The sequence below is a fragment of the Pristis pectinata genome, chromosome 19 (genome assembly GCF_009764475.1).
Source record: "Pristis pectinata isolate sPriPec2 chromosome 19, sPriPec2.1.pri, whole genome shotgun sequence".
Classification (NCBI taxonomy): domain Eukaryota; kingdom Metazoa; phylum Chordata; class Chondrichthyes; order Rhinopristiformes; family Pristidae; genus Pristis; species Pristis pectinata.
In genome coordinates this window covers 2,484,330-2,498,729 of record NC_067423.1, presented here as the reverse complement: position 1 = coordinate 2,498,729, position 14,400 = coordinate 2,484,330, and positions in this window count along the sequence as shown.

Below are 14,400 nucleotides of genomic sequence, written 5' to 3'. Positions count from 1 at the left end.
TTTTTCTTCTTATTTCAGGTTTTCAGCATCTGCAGTTTTTTGGTTTTCCCAGAGCTATATGCCTTGACGGTCACGAGCAATGCTGGCTCTCTGCCCATTCTGACCATGCAGCATTGCCACACTAGGGGCAACTTATAATGCCACAGCTCTCGCGCTGCTGCCTCTCAGCACCAGCAGCCCAGGTTCGATCTTGGCCTCGAGTGCTGTCTGTGTGGAGTTGGCACGTTCTCCCTGTGACCACATGAGTTTCACCCGGGTGCTCTGACTTCCTCCCACATCCCAAAGATATGCAGGTTGGTAGGTTAATTGGTTAATATATGTTGCCCCTAGTGTACAGTCACAAGAGACTGCAGATGCCGGAATCTAGAGCAACACACAACCTGCTAGAGGAACTTAGCGGGTCGAGCAGCATCTGTGGAGGGAAAGGAATTGTCGACGGCTTGGGTCCTGATGCAGGGTTTCGACCCGAAACATCAACAATTCCTGCACCCCCACCCCACAGATGCTGCTCGACCCGCTGAGTTCCTCCAGCCGTTTGTTGCGTGTAGTGTGTAGGTGGTGGTTGAATCTGGGGAAGTTGATGGGAATCTGGGCAGAGTAGATTACACTGAAAGTTAGCAGGGGAATGGGATTGCTCTGAGAGCTGGCATGGATTTGATGGGCTGAATGGCCTCCTTCCATGTCACAGGGAAATATGGAAATTCCCCTGAACTGAGGAGGCAGTTACGCATCAACCATATCGATGGGTTTGAAGTCACTTATCAAGCAGAGTAGAGATAGCCGAGCTCCTGTCCTGAAGGATGTTAATGAATCAGATGGGTTTTTATAACAATTAAGTAGTGTTGCATTTATTGTTACCCAGGCCAGCATTGAAAAAAAATCTTTTTTTCACTTTTTACTTCCTTCAGTTTAAATTTCTTAGCTGTCCTGGTGTGATTCAAACTCATGTCTCTAGATCAATGGGCAGAGTCTCATTCCTGGTCTCATAACTTAACCAATGCACTACTGTTCCCTACCAGTAAGACATGAAAAGAATTTCCAATCTGTGCTAAATGTTGGTTGTTTATATTATATTGTTTGTGGGAAAGAAGCAAATTATTCTTACTAGAATGATGTTTACAGTTTGAGATCCAGGGCACGATATTGGGAATTAAATTTATCGACTGTACCAGCCAAAATTCGAAATGCAGTTGTTATAATCCACCGTCTTTCTGGATGTAATTATTTGATATGCTCTAAATATGCTTTAAATTAGGAAAAGAAACAGAATATTTTAATATATCTCACATATTTGATGTGAGTACAATTTTTCAGAAAGATCTCAAGTAAGGAAACATGGCATGGCAAAGGATTTCATCGCTGTAGCTGGGATAAAGGACAAAATAACTTTCCTCGTGCTCGCAGAAACGTGGTAGTCAGCTAATACTTGGAGAAATGAATAGAGTTCAGGCTGCTCCTTGAGTGTGTTAAACACCATTAATAGGATTTTCTGTGCTGTGAAATGGAGAAGCTATTTAAATGTAATAAAGGAAGCACCAATTTATTGGCCGCATGGTTTAGGTAGTTTACAGCTTGGCTGCAAATGAATTAAAAGTTTTAATAATTGCTCTGACAATCCTCGATGCTATGTTTTCATCACAAGCTGACATGGTTTGTAGCAATTTTTTCTCCACTACTTTCTAGAAGTTCCTTTCATTTATCAAGTGTACGGCTTAATTTTCTAATCTAGTTGGACACCAGATGGTTAGCTTTATGTGATGGGTTGATTTACAGAAGAATCAGACCTCTGCTTGGGATGTCCCGAGCATCTTATAGCATCCCTATCATACGTCTATGGGTTCAATGGAAGTAGAACATTCAACAGAACTGTAACAAGAACAAAAAGTGTAATATATATAAATGTGAGTGTATGTTTGATAACTGTGTGTACCTTGTGCTTTTGACATTTTGTTGTACCAGCCACTGTTGTTGGTTGAGTTGATTGACATTATAGAGGTGTATAAAGTCATCAGGGGCACAGATAAGGTGAATGCACACTGTCTTTTTCCCAGAGAAAGGGAATCAAAAACTAGAGGGTATAGATTTAAGGTGACAGGGGAAAGATTTAAAAGGGACCTGAGGGGCAACTTCTTCACACAAAGGGTGGTGGGTATATGGAATGAGCTGCCAGAGGAAGTGATACAGAACGGTACATTAGCAACAGTTAAAAGACAGTTGGACAGGTACGTGGATAGGAAAGGTTCAGAGGGATATGGGCCAAATGCAGGCAAATGGGACTAGCTTGGATGGGCATCTTGGTTGACATAGACCAGTTGGGCCAAAGGGCCTGTTTCCCTGCTGTCTTGAGTGTTGACTGCCTTTTATAAAGGATGCTTGTTTAGCAGTTCAGTGTTTCTTAATGTTCTTAGTGAACAGCAGGCACTAGGTAACATGTAGACGCTGCAAAAGGTTATTGTTTTTTGCCATGGATCTGAAACATGCTGCTTAAAGTTTCCCTTCTGTAGGAGAGGATTGGGCATGCATCATATTTTTAATACAAGGTTGCTGTGGGTAATAAGGTTACAATGCAGGTTTTATAGCAGTTCTCAACCATATCTGTTCTCCTTTTCATTGAATGTTGATATCTAATTGAACACACAGCAATGATAAATTAATTGTAATTGTCCAGTATTGATTTAAGATTCAAAGCTAATGTAAGGCATGTAAACAATGACCCAGAGTCTCTCAGCCCGACTTGCTTGACATCATTCAAAGTAGTGTGAATGATTGGAGAATGTTCACTGCCAGTTCTGTCGAGTATGAAACACATTTTTACAACCTTTTGCCGATCAAACTGGCAGATTGAAGAGGATAACGAGTTTTTATCAAGTTCCTCTCTGATGAGCATTCTGGAGACTTCTCAAGTAAAGCACCCATTAAAAGTTTTAAAATATTAAAAAATATTTCATTTTCTGACTACTCTGTACCAATAAAATAAAAGGCTCAATGTGGCATTTTAAGATCACTTACAAGTTACTGACGTACAGCAGACTGGAAATATGGGAAATGCAGATTTTTGTGTAAAACCCCTTTTCAGATGCATGAAGTTCCCTCATGTTACCGCTCTTAATTGTGAAGAGATATTCATTAATGGAAGTAAAACAATCGCACTGAGTTCTTCTACACAATTTGTGCAGATCCATGGGAGGTTTGAATTGCTGTGAATGCATAAATTAGAGTGGAAGCTTCAAGTACTTTGGGAAATTGTCACCACATCAAAGACACTTTCATCCGTCTTGTTGTCTATGCCAAGAATGGATGCTGTGTGCAAAACTTACTGGGATAACCCCGCTGAAACACAGCTCTATCAAATAACTGGAGAAGTAGTTAGTCCATTGTGAATTGCTGCTCTCTGGAGCTAATTTACAGGCATGCTTTCTCAAGTCTGTGCAGAATTAGATGACAAGTTTTCCATGCACTCATCGATGTTCCTGAAATATAGCATTTAACCTGTTAAAGATTCATGCCCTAACATAGGTAAGTGTGCATTTTGTAATCACTGCACTATTGTAGCATTACATTGTTCATTGTTCTGACCATGACTATAATTATTTATTCTTTATTTTGCATGTATTAAAATAGTTGATGCTCATTAAGGTGAATTAGTTCTTTCATTGTTTACTGTTCAAGCTATTGCAAATGTGCTTAGTCAAAAGGAGCAGTGAGTAGCAGTGGTCACATTTCTTGAATAAGTTATGGGAAAGTTTAACAGAAGATGATGAAAACACTGCAAGTGTGGATAAAGAAATAGAGCTAATGTTTCACAGCTGACAGGATCTTGGACTCGTTAACTGTTTTGTTTTCCACAGATGCTGCCTGATCAGTTGAGAATTTCCAAAACTTTCTGTTTATATTTCAGATTTTTCAGTATATGCAGTTTTTTGATTTCTATAGAAGGTGTTAGAAAGTGTTGTTGATAGTGAAGAAGGTTATCGTAGATTACAGGGGGAATCTTGATCAGTTTGGGAAGTGGGCTGAGGAGTGGCAAATGGATTTCAATGCAGGTAAGTGTGAGGTGATGCATTTTGGAAAGTCAAGCCAGTGTAGGACTTGTACTATGAATGGTAGGGCACTAGGGAGTGTAATGGAACAGAGGGACCTAGGAGTACAAGTGTATAGTTCATTGAAAGCAGTGTCACAGATAGACAGGGTGGTGAAAAGGGCATTTAGCACCCTGGCCTTTATCAGTCAGGGCACTGAGTACAGGAGTTGGGACATTATGTTGCAGTTGTATAAGTCGTTGGTGAGATCGCACTTGGAGCACTGTGTACAGTTTTGGTCACCCTGTTATAGGACAGACGTGGTTAAACTGGAAAGAGTGCAGAAAAGATTTACAAGGATGTTGCCAGGAGTAGAGGACCTGAGTTATAGGGGGGAAGTTGGCCAGGCTGGGTCTTTATTCCTTGGAACGTGAGAGAATGAGGGGCGACCTTATAGAAATGTTTAAAATTATGAGATGCATAGATAAGGTGGACGGTAACAATGTTTTCCCCAGAGTAGGGCAGTCCAAAACCAGGGGGCATAGGTTGAGGGTGAGAGGGGAAAGATTTAAAAGGGACCTGAGGGGCAACTTTTTCACACAGAGGGTGGTGAGTGTATGGAACGAGCTGCCAGAGGAAGTGGGTGAGGCAGGTACAATGGTATCATTTAAGAAGCACTTGGATAGGTACATGGAGGGGTGGGGTTTGGAGGGATATGGGCCAAGTGCAGGAAATTTGGACTAGATGGGTGGATGCCATGGTTGGCATGGACTGGTTGGGCCGAAGGGCCTGTATCTGTGCTGTATTGCTCTGTGACTTTATGACTAAATGTTTAAGTTGTTATTGCAGCACCTGTTCTGCTCACCTTGAAAACAATGTAAAGAAGATTCCCAAAAGAATGGGATGGAATTTACTTTTCTCCCCCATTAAAACACAAAGAGACAATTTAACAGATGGTCTGCTCATTATCTAATTGCAGACTTCAGGAGCATGTAGCGTGCAAATTGTCTGCTGTGTTTTGGCATTGAAACAGTGACCACATTTCATGGTACTTTGTTGGAGAACGTTGCCTTGGGACATCCTGAAATGGAGCTGAGGAGCTGCTGCAACACAAGCAAGCCTTTATTTTCTGTCCACATTCCTTTCTTTTTCTCACTTTTTATCTAATGTAGGCAAATCCCCTGAAATGAATGAGTTCCATGCCAGTAATTTAAACCCTAATAGAGTACAGCAAAATCAAAACAAAACAGCTGGTCATTGACTTCAGGAAAGGGGGCGGTGTACACGCACCCGTCTACATCAATGGTGCTGAGGGCGAGAGGGTTGAGAGCTTCAAGTTCCTGGGAGTGAACGTCACCAACAGCCTGTCCTGGTCCAACCATGCAGACACCACGGCCAAGAAAGGTCACCAGCGCCTCTACTTCCTCAGGAGGCTAAAGAAATTTGGCATGTCCCCTTTGACACTCACCAACTTTTATCGATGCACCATAGAAAGCATCCTACCGGGATGTATCATGGCTTTTACGGCAACTGCTCTGCCCAGGACCACAAGAAACTTCAGAGGGTTGTGGACACAGCCCATAGCATCACGGAAACCAGCCTCCCATCCAAGGACTCTGTCTTTACCTCTCACTGTCTTGGTGAAGCAGCCAGCATAATCAAAGACCCCACCCACCCGGGTCATTCTCTCTTCTCTCCTCTTCCATCAGGCAGAAGATACAGGAAGCTGAAGGCACGTACCACCAGGCTTAAGGACAGCTTCTATCCCACTGTGATAAGACTATTGAACGGTTCCCTTACATGATGAGACGGACTCTTGACCTCACAATCTACCTTGTCATGACCTTGAACCTTCTTGTCTACCTGCAATGCACTTCCTCTGTAGCTGTGACACTTTACTCTGTGTTCTGTTATTGTTTTTACCTTGTACTACCTCAATGCACTGTGTAATGAATTGACCTGTATGATCGGTTTGCAAGACAAGATTTTCACTGTACCTCGGTACAAGTGACAATAATAAACCAATACCAATACTATGGAAATCATATACACCACACTGACAATTATAGCCTTCTCCTCATTATGTGGGTGCCCTGTACTTCACAATCAGTGAAGTACAATTTAAACTCAATCATTTTGCATTAACACACGTTCCATTGCTTTCCTCGTTTGGTTGCCATGACACCTTGTTCTGTTATGTATTTCATACCTTGAATCTGCATGGCAATGAATTATACAAGTAGCTCTCTGGAAAGTTGGCTTTGATTGAGTCTACCCCCAGGCCCGATTCATTGCTTTTAATAGAGAAAGCTAAAGTCTGGATTTTGATTTTCTAATGTAACAGCTATCGTTCAAAGGTTCTAGAGAGTCCCCTGGAGAAGGAAGTCAGACAGAGTTACAGGACTGTGGGCTTAAGACAATATCCCGAGAAGCATTCTATTCGAAAGCAGATACCTGCCATAGCTTGGTGTCCACTTCTGCTCCTCTCACGAATAATGCTGTTCATCAGTCTCATCTTTTGTCCTTCCTTGTTCTGCTGTGTGGAAGCCTCTTCAGTCTAGATTATAGAGAATATCAGAAGCACACAGCAGGTCAGGCAGCATCTGTGGAGAGAGAAACTGAGTTAATGTTTCAGGTTGATGATCTTTCACCAGAATCAGGAAAAGTTAGAAGCCGACCAGCAACAGGGAAGAAGGAAGGTAGACAGAACGAAGGGAATTGAAAGTCAAAGAGCTGCAGATGTTGGAAATCTGAAATAAAGACAGAAGAAAGGATGTCGCCAGGACTTGAGGGACTGAGTTATAGGGAGAGGTTAGAGGCTGGGCCTTTACTCCTTGGAGCATAGGGGTAATCACATAGAGGTATATAAAATCATGAGGGGCATAGATAGGGTGAGAGGACTTTTTTCCAGGGTTGAGGAATCGAAAACTAGGGGACATAGTTTTAAGATTAAAAGTGAAAGGTTTAATAAGAACCAGAGGGGCAACTTTTTTACACAGCAGGTATCGATATATGGACCCAGCTGCCTGAGGAAGTAGGTGAGGCAGGTACATTGGATTAAGAAGTAAGTGGACAGGTATTTGGATGACAAGGGTTTCGAGGGGTATGGGCCAAGTGCTGGGAATTGGGAATATCTTCAATAAACATCTTGGGCGGCATGGACACTTATGGGCCAAAGGGCCTTTTTCTATGCTGTACACCTCTATGACTCCTTGAAAGTTCAGATGAAGAGTTTTTGACCAATAACATTAACTCTGTTTCTGTCTCCACTGACGCTGCCTGACCTGCTGAGTGTTCCCAGCATTTTCTGTTTTTAAAACAAAAGGATTGTTCATGATAGGGTGGAGACCAGCAGTGAGAGCTGCAGGAAGTCATGGCAGCATTGCTGAGAGAGAGGGTGAAAGTTTGTTAATCACAGCCGATCTGTCTGGAGAAGGTGTATGTGGAGGGATTGAATGGGAACAGGAGAAAGAGAGAAAATTCAGGCTGGAACTGAGAGATACAGCACACCACGGTCGCTGCAAATCTGAAATAAAAGAGGATGCTGGAAATATTCAGCAGGTCAGGCAGCATCTATGGAGAGTTAATGTTACAGGTTGAAGACCTTACATCAAAACTGGCCTGTTCTGGCACCAGCTGGAGGGGCTGGCAATCTGAGATCATTGAATTCAATGTTGAGTGTAATGGGCCCAGTCGGAAGATAAGGTGTTCCCCCTCGAGCTTGCACTGGGCTATACTGGAGCAGTGTAAAAGAGCAAAGATGGACAGGTTGGTGTGGAAATGGATGGACAATTGTGACAGGAAATCCGAAGCTCAGTGCACTTGTGGACCAAGGAGAGGTGTTCTGTAAAGTGTCACGCAATCTGTATTGATAATCTCCAGTGTATGAACCTGGTTATTGCTGAGTGGGTTACAGTGTACTATCTGCCAAATGCAGATTGTATCCCAAAATGGTACCCAAGTTACCTTCAGTTTTATGGGCAAAAATCTCACTTCAGGGTCAGATTTATTATCACTGACTTACATGACATGAAATTTGTTGTTTTGCAGTGCAGTGCAAAGACGTAAAATTACTGTAGATCACAAAAATAAATAAATAGTGCAAACAAAAAGGGATAACGAGGTAGTGTTCATGGACCGTTCAGAAATCTGACAGCAGAGGGGAAGAAGCTGTTCCTGAATCGTTGAGTGTGGGTCTTCAGGCTCCTGTACCTCCTCCCCGATGGTAGTAACGAGAAGATTGCATGAAGTATCTGTATAATAGTTAACTGTCTTATTTTGTTCCTTTCATGGCTTCACCTGTGCAAGTCGTTGTTGTAAATGAACCTCCATTGTACTGTATGCAGTCACTCTGTTGCAGGATTCCTGCACAATCGTCTGGTGCTTTGGACTGTTTATAATATTTCAGCACTGAAGCAAAAACTCTTCCCCTGGCTCCTCTTTCACTGGGTTCACCAAGCACCACGTGCAGACATCTGTTTATGATTTCCAGTTACTGGCTACTTTGCTTGGGCCTGAATATGTATATATATTTCTTTTTGGTTGTCTAGCCTGAGCACCCCATTTGGCTTGTCTTTCCCATTGCATGAAGGCCAGGAGAACACAGTTAACAGTGCTAGCAGGTGCCCTGTGGTTGCATTGACTTTTCATCTGTTTGTTGGCACATATCATATTCTTAATCGTCTCAACACTGGCAATCTGGCTACGCAACAGCAGGAGTGACGACTGTCTCTGCCACTGTGTGCCAGTACCTTATAGAACATTGTCGCCAGAACACTGCTGTTCATAAACACATCATCATATAGTTCACAAGACAGTTCTGGTCGCCCTGCTGTAGGAAGGATGTCATTAAATTGGAGAGGGTGCAAAAAAGAATTTACAAGGATGTTACTGGGACTGGAGGGCTTCTGTTATAAGGAGAGGCTGGATAGGCTGGGACCTTTACCCCCAGAATGTAGGAGGCTGAGTGGTGACCTTATAGAGTTTATAAAATCATAAGGGGCATAGATAAGGTAGATGGTCACAGTTGTTTTCCCCCAGAGTAGGGGATTCTAAAACTAGGGGGCATAGGTTTGAAGTGAGAGGTGAAAGATTTATAAGGGACCTGAGGGCCAACTTTTTCCACATGGAGGTGGTGGGTGTGTGGAACAAACTGCCAGAGGAAGTGGTTGAGGCAGGTACAATTAAGACATTTAAAAGACACTTGAACAGGTACATGGACAGGAAAGGTTTAGAAGGACATGGGACAAATGTAGGCAAATGGGATCAGCTCAGTTAAGCTACTTGGTTGGTACAGATAAGTTGGACCGAAGGGCCTGTTTCTGTGCTGTACAGCTAAAAAAAGAACGAGCTATTGGGCAATTTGTTGTGACTCACTGGGGTGTATTTTCTGGTAGTTGGTGATGCACCATTGTGTTCATTGCCAAATCTTAATGGTGCAACACAGTGAACAGATGGCAACTTAACTCCATGCACTGTGAGGGACATTCTACATTCTAGATCTGCTTCCTGGTGGCATGCAAGCCTTGACCTTCACCACCGTGGCCTGGTTGGACCCAATCTCACTGCAGATTTGTACCTAGAGAGGCTGCAGCCTCACCCCAATGTTTCTCAGTCCTCCTCACCAAAATGCTGTACCTCAGGTCCAGCACCGGCGTGCAAGTAATCTACAAGACGGACGTTCAACCTGTGTCACCTCCACTCTCGAACCAAGGTGACTCCAATCTCAGTCATCGAGCGGCAGTGCAGGTGATGACTGATATTCAGTGGACGAGTTCCAAGTCAACGTTGACTTGTTCACTGAACCAAATGAGAGCACTAACAATCTATCCTAACCTGCCATCACTGTACAGCATTGTGCTCCCAGTCCATGATGAGACTCCAGAGAGTGTCAATCCTCTCCCTGTGTTAGGAACCACCTCGCAGTGAAGCAGACATGGATGATGAATCATTATCACCTTCAATGTGTCTGACCTCAAGCTCAGCACAAACACATGGTCTAGTGGGCAGCAGTGATCCCTGCTCCCGTGACCTGACTACCTGCGGTGGGTACTGGAGAGAGACCATTGATGCTCTCTTCACACAATCCACCAAAGTCCCTGGCAGGATTAGTAAACCAAAGTTGGGGTTCTCTCCCTGGCCAACATCCCCAACACCTCGGACCCCTCCTCAGAGTTGGGAAAGAGAGAAAGCAAGTTATTTTTCAGTTGCAGAGATGGTGGAGGAGTTCTGAGATCATACCTTGTTCTCTTCTGAATATCTTTGTGGACTTCTCCACTGCTTTCATTTGAGACTTGTATCCTTAGCTCAGCCTCCCACAGAAGACTAGGCTGGGGTGACACCACAGTCTTCTGTAGACCTGGCATCCTGCCTCTGAGGCACAGGGAGTCTATCATTAATAACTGGCCACTATTATCTTCAAGGATTTGCAGTCTTGCACAGTGAGCCTTATCCAATGAAATCACTGGTGTTTCAGTGGAAAAAGCAGTGGAAAAAGTTACTCGAGATAACACCAATGTTAAGGTGCAGAGAAAAGTGGGGTGGGGAGGAAAGAACTGAAGGGAAGGCCTGTGATAGGGTGGAGGGCACAGAGGTTACATTTCCAAAGGGGTGATGGTGTCAGGTGACAGATGGTGACCATGAGTCAAGTTAGGAAGCAAAGGATGGGTCTGGAAGAAGTGTAAGTGGAAAGAGAAGATAAGATAAGACAAGATATCTTTATTAGTCACATGTACATCGAAACACACAGTGAATGCATCTCTTGCATAGAGTGTTCTGGGGGCAGCCCGCAAGTGTCGCCACGCTTCCGGCGCCAACATAGCATGTCCACGACTTCCTAACCCGTACGTCTTTGGAATGTGGGAGGAAATCGGAGCACCCGGAGGAAACCCACGCAGACACGGGGAGAACGTACAAACTCCTTACAGATAGCGGCCGGAATTGAACCCAGGTCACTGGCACTGTAATAGCGTTACGCTAACCGCTACACCACTGTGCCTGACACTCTACACTACCGTGCCTGACAGTCATTAGCTGAAGCTGTTGAACTCTGTGCTGAGGATGGAAGGCTGCAATATCCCCAGTTAGAAGGTAAGGTGCTGCCCCTCAAGCTTACGGTGAACTCTGTTGGAATAATGGGAGTACTTGAGTGTTGAAGTGGTCGGCGATCTGAACTTGTGGGGAGGATGAGCACATGTGAATAGAAGTGACTACATGCCTATAGGGCATGGCAAGAACTTTCCTTGTGCCAGCTGCAGTTTGACTGACCAGGCAGCTTTGTATGCATGCTACAAGGAAAGTTTTATTTACAGAGTGGTGGGTGCCTGGAACATGCAGCCAGGGGAGCTGGTGGAACCAGATACAATAACAATGTTTAAGAGGCATTTAGACAGGCACATGAACAGGCAGGGAGTGGAGGGATGTGGATTGTGTGCAGGCAGATGGGATTAGTTTGATTTGGCATCATGGTCAGCACAGACATCATGGGCCAAAGGGCCTGTTCCTGTGCTGTTCTGTGTTCTCTGAGCACTGGGGCTGTTCCACTCCCTGCTGCATTGGTGATGTTGCATCAGCAAATGCAGTGGTGTTGTATAAATCAGGATTATATTTCTTTTTCAATGACTCATAGGTACACGGCATGGAAACAGGCCCTTCGGCCCGCTGAGTCTGTGCCATCCGTCAAACACCCGTTTACACTAATCCCACATTTAATCCCATTTCATTCTCCCCACACTCCCATCAACTCTCTCCAGATTCTGCCCCTCATCCACACGCTGGGGGCAATTTACAGCAGCCAATTAACCCACCGACCTGCATGTCTTTGGGGTGTGGGGGGAAACCAGAGCGCCCGGAGGAAACCCATGCAGTCACAGGGAGAACGTGCAAACTCCACACAGACAGCAGCCTAGGCTGAGATTGAACCTGGCTCTCTGGAGATGTGAGGAAGTGACTCCACTAGCTGTGCCACTGTGGTACTGCACTTCGGTCAAACTTGCCATGGTCCACTCTCTGGCCCAGGTGATGATCTTGTGCAGTCTTGCTAGCCATGGAAGTGGGGGTTTACATTGTCTCTGTTACATGTTGCCTGGTTTGGAGACCCCTCCCTGCTGCACTTCATCCTCCAGCATGTCAAGTGCCACCAGTTGAGGAGGTCTCAGCTCTGACACCAGAGTCTCACCTATCCTTTCCATCAGAGCCAATTACCAGGCTCTGGTGGTCACCCATTGGGAGGCATGTTGTAGACCTCCTCCCCAGCCCAGCTGTAAATTCTGAGGAAGCCCCAGCGGAGCTGACTGCTCTGGATCTCATTTCTGCAGCTCTCAGCTCATTCACACACTGAATCCATCAACATGGTAATCTGATAGAGTTCTTCTTTATAATCTGAGCCCGAAGCAATGCTAAATCTTTGAAATCAATTGAACCATCTTTGATTATTCTTCTTGCTGGGTGAAATTAATTTAGCTGCTGGGGTTGCAAGGAATGGATGACATTTATCCTTATTTGCAAACTTCAGCTTTATTCTCACTGAGTTTTTCCTCTTTCATTTATCTTTCCTCTAGTTCTGTACCTTCTTCAGTCTTCTCAGAGTTTTGCATGAGGAATTGTCACCAGCCTGTACCAGACATCTGTTGCTGGGCTTGCAGACTGACAGAAAATTGACTCGAAGACTCAATTTTATTCTAAGGGCTTCTTTCCGCCTTGGAATGTAGAAACAGGAGGGGAATACTGCATAAAAGTGAAAAACACCTCGATCAAAAGTGCCTAATCTTGTGGATCTGTGATCAAGAGGGGTGAATTGGAATTGGGTTATTATTGTCACGTGTACCGAGATACAATGAAAAGCTTTTGTCTGCGTGCCATCCAGACAGATCATTCCATACATAAGTACCTCAGGTAGTACAAAAGGAAAACAATGCAGAATATAGCGTTTCAGTTACAGAGAAAGTGCAGTGCAGGGAGACAATAAGGTGCAAGGGCCACGATGAGGTAGATTGGGAGATCAAGAGTTCATCTTTTAATGTATGAAAGTGTAATCTAGAGAAGCCTGCAGGAGTGAAGAGGGGTGAATGAGCTCCCTAATGTAATTAACTGCCACTCACAATGATTGTGATATCTCTCACTTGATCCTAGCCCTGCTGTAATTAACCTGGAGTGTTTGATGCCTGAAATTGTTCCATTATTCAATACTAACACTTCTCACTTTAATGAGCAGAAAACGCACATTTTTACTTTAAAATGAGCAGTTTTCAGATATTGACCTCAATAATTTCAATGTTAATGAAAAGGGTAAGTAATATTGCTGCTTCTAATCTGAAAGAATAGAATGAATTTTCTTTGTGCAACTGTTTGTTACGTGGCATAAATTTATAAAGATAAAGAGATTTCTTCATCAGTCACACGTATATCGAAACACACAGTGAAATGCACCTTCTGCATAGAGTGTGTTGGGGGCAGCCCGCAAGTGTTGCCACGCTTCCGGCACCAACATGGCATGCCCACAACTTCCTAAACCGTACGTCTTTGGAATGTGGGAGGAAACCGGAGCACCTGGAGGAAACCCACACAGACACGCGGAGAATGTACAAACTCCTTACAGACAGTGGCCAGAATTGAACCCAGGTCGCTGGCGCTGTAATAACGTTACGCTAACCGCTAAAAAAAATACTTTACTCTGTACTGTTATTGTTTTTACCTGTACTACATCAATGCACTCTGTACTAACTCAATGTAACTGCACTGTGTAATGAATTGACCTGTACGATTGGTATGCAAGACAAGTTTTTCACTGTACCTTGGTACAAGTGACAATAATAAACCAATACCAATACACTACCGTGCCGCCTGTTACATCCTGCCCATTACATTTACACTGTTACATCCCAGCTGCAATTACTTCTGAAGTGATGCTAAAAAGCCTGATGTGCTATGACAGAATTTCTAATTATGATGTTCCTGTACAAATACTTAACTCCACTCATAGAGTCACAGATTCGTACAGCATGGAAACAGGCCCTTCGGCCCAGCTCATCCATGCTGACCAAGATGCCCATCCAAGCTAGTCCCTTCTGCCTTTGGCCCATATCCCTCTGAACCTTTCCTATCCATGTACCTGTCCAAGTGTTCTTTTAAACTTTGTAATTGTACCTGCCCAGTTCCTCTGGCAGTTTGTTCCACATACCCACCACCCTCTGTGAAAAAGTTGCCCCCAGATCGCCTTTAAATTCTTCCCGACTCACCTCTAGTTTTTGCCTCCCCAACCCTGGGAAAAAGACTGACTCTCTATCCTACCTAGGCACCGCATTATTACTTATATCTCCATCAGCTCACCCTTCAGCCTCCTACGCTCCAGGGAAAACTGTCCCATCCTATCCAGTTTTGCCTT